This window comes from Triticum urartu, chromosome 7, assembly GCF_003073215.2.
Source record: "Triticum urartu cultivar G1812 chromosome 7, Tu2.1, whole genome shotgun sequence".
Lineage (NCBI taxonomy): Eukaryota > Viridiplantae > Streptophyta > Magnoliopsida > Poales > Poaceae > Triticum > Triticum urartu.
Window position 1 is genome coordinate 663,340,912 of NC_053028.1, and position 3,196 is coordinate 663,344,107.

Here is a 3,196-nt window from a genome sequence, read left to right on the forward strand (position 1 = left end):
GGCATCCGTGTAGGGGTAAACGGACACAAAACGTAGCCCAACACATGAGAACAAACGGGTTTTTTCTCCGCTTTCGAACCATTCTCGGTCCAAACTTGGGCCGCGTTTGTGTCAAAACGGATAGCACGAGGACGGGCGGGACATGTGCACTTGTCCTCCCCTAGCATGCTCATCGGGGACACAGTGCGCCCACTTTTCCTCCCTTTCCGAAGAAACCTCCCCCTTCCCTCCCTCATCCATGGCTGGCGACTCGAAGAAACACGGCGACCCGGCCACCACCACATGCCCCGCGGCGAAGAAGGGGTCGAAGGGCCCGAAGAAGCCACGGTCGGAGCTCATGCCGGCGGAGCTCACACGACTCAACCATGAATTGGCCAACGGAAGGGCCCGGCGGACCGTTGCGATGGAGATAGGGCAAGATCCCAAGACCGGTGCCGAGCAAAAATGATCTGTTTTTTTTTAACGAGAGTTCATAAAACCTTTTGTGAACGGAGGAAGTTTGCACCCTACAAGTTTGCGAGCAACCGTGGCATCAACTCAATCCAAAGGAGATGGGGGTTCAGTCAACAAGAATGCAACAAGTATTGCGACGCGCTTGAGAGCGTTGAAGCACGTCCCGTGAGTGACCTAGGCGTGGGCGACTCGGTATGACCTCTTTCATTGCTACAGCATATTTGTGTTTGTTGTATTTTGTGTCATTGTTGTTACATATGTGGCCTTCTCTTTGATTGTGTAGGCATTCCAATCTTTAGAAGCCTTCAAGGCCCGACAAAAAACAAGCTATTGACTCTCACACATTGTTGGTCGCTCATCAAAGATTGATCCAAGTTCAAAGACCAATATGCCGCACTAAAGAAGAAAGGAGGGAAGGCAATCATGGATGCCGATGGAGATGAGGTGTAGAGGCCGAAGCATCTGAATTCATCGTTTTCCCTAAAAAAAATCATAAAAAACTAGGTCGGACAATGTGTCGAACACATAAAGTGCAAGGGGGAGCTCGGGAGTTGTCGGACGTCTGGGCCGGCGACGATGTCCCTGGTGGCAAAGAAGTGTTGTGCCGGTGCTGGCGGTACAGACTCGGAACGGCTGTGGAGTGCTCGTGGTGGCGGAGCTGCGAAACGGACGTCGCAAAGGAGGAAGAAGAGTGGAGAGAGCAAATGGATCTGGTAGGTCGATGGGTGAATTTGGTGCAATTACTGGTGGATTTGCAAAAGATGTTTTAGGCACTTTTATGGTTTGTGCTTTATGTTTTTTTTTATGTTGTAGTATTGACTGGTTTGTATTTGTTCTTTTTAAGATTTGTATTCGTTGCGAACTTGCGGTTGCAAAAAAGAAAGTGCAGTAGCATTTTATTGTGGGCAGAAAAGACTACTGAAACTCACTTTCGCCCTAGATAGCCCCTTAGATACATTTACTTGTTTCCGTCAATTATTTTATGTTTTTTTTCAAACACAAAGATTGTGGAGAACCAGCTACGGAAGTTAACCCGTCTACGTGGTGCGCCCCACGTGTACTCTGATACATAGGACCAACTTGACAGAACATACTAAAATATGACATAAGTTTCATTAAAATGGGGCACAAGGGATGAAAGTATTCTAAAGGCGGGTGTTCTTGTCAAAATTGTCAAATCAAATTAAAAGCTAGAATTTAATAAAAATATATATATCGAGCAAACCTCGCATGTAGCTAGAAACCCGAAATAAGTGTACTGTAGTAATTAAACTCCATGACTTGTAATCTCAGTGGCGGCGCGCCGATCCGGATATGGGGATCTGGACTCGTCATGCTTCTCCTAAAGACGTCGTGGTGGCACGTGGGAGTTATCGGGCGAACGTTCTGCGCTCTGGCACCGACGATGGCGACGTCCGTGGGCTCCACTCTCTTCTTGAAGACGGTGTCGTGGTGCTTCCCTCTATGTTTGGGTTGCCGGTGAAAACCTTTGTCCATTGTGCACTCGACAGTGACTACGCGCTGCGCCTGTATGCCTTTTGAGGGCGTTGTCATGGAGCTTAGACGTACTAGGGCGTAGCGTGGCGGTGTCTTCATATCCTCTTGTGTTTTCTTTGGATAGCATTTGCTTGCGGTGTACATGATCGGGTTGTTGCTTTATATATAAAGCGGGGCGAAAGTCCTATTCAAGAGAGAATTGTAGAGACCGTGTATGCTACACGGAATTCAATTTATAGTATAATTCAACCATCGAATCACTCACATTCTCACAAAATTACACAGACTATAAACCCGTATGAATTGTGGGCAGCAGCAGGTCACCGCAGAGTGGTCCACGGTACATGACGATCAATTGCAAAGAAGGAAGAAATGAAGATTACTTGACAATCCTGTCCGCTATCTAGCCAGGAACAGTGGTTGCACTGTGGATATTGATTTGGTCCCTCTCACTCTCAGGCAGCGGTGATGAGAGGAAAAGTTATGGGCAGCTGACCCACAGAAGCATCTCAACCCACGCCATTTATGGCAGATGCATGGTCTGATGTATTCCTTCTGGGAGACCATCTAATTTTGCTCTTCCATGCAAAAAGAGCCAAGGGAAACGTCAAAATTTTGGAGGGAAATGTACTTTGAATTTCGAATGTACTCCCAACGTACGTAATATTCATGACTTGATTGATTTTAGTTCCTCCATTATTTAGCTGGACTGACACGTCTGTCCCTGTTGTCTTCGTAGATAGCTATCGGGTACTACTACTGGTCCATATCTAGTTAAGGCGTAGAGCTAACTTATTTGTTTCGTTATGCTGGCATTAACCACACACTTTGGTTAATCTCGCAACAAAAAATATACCACAAGGTAAATTAAAGCGTAGCAATGGCCATGCATGCATGTGACCAAGCAGGCCTTTGCAGAGGCCGGCAGAGTGGAGATCTAGAGGCAGAAAGATAGCCTAGGTAGGTGCTTTTGTGTGGTGAAAAAAGCTCCATATTGACGTAACGAGTGATGGCAAAAGTGACACTGAAACCCAGAAGCTCCAGGCTCGTTTCTCTCTTTCTGCCGCCGTAATCTTTCCTGGTCTGCACATCTGACTACAGATCCATCATCCAACACACACATATGTAGATGACCTTGACATGTGAGGAATCAAGAATACATATATATCACAGTACATATATATATATGCATACGGATACGGTATGCCCTGGCCCTGCGACGCAAGGGTGAGATGGATCGGGCATG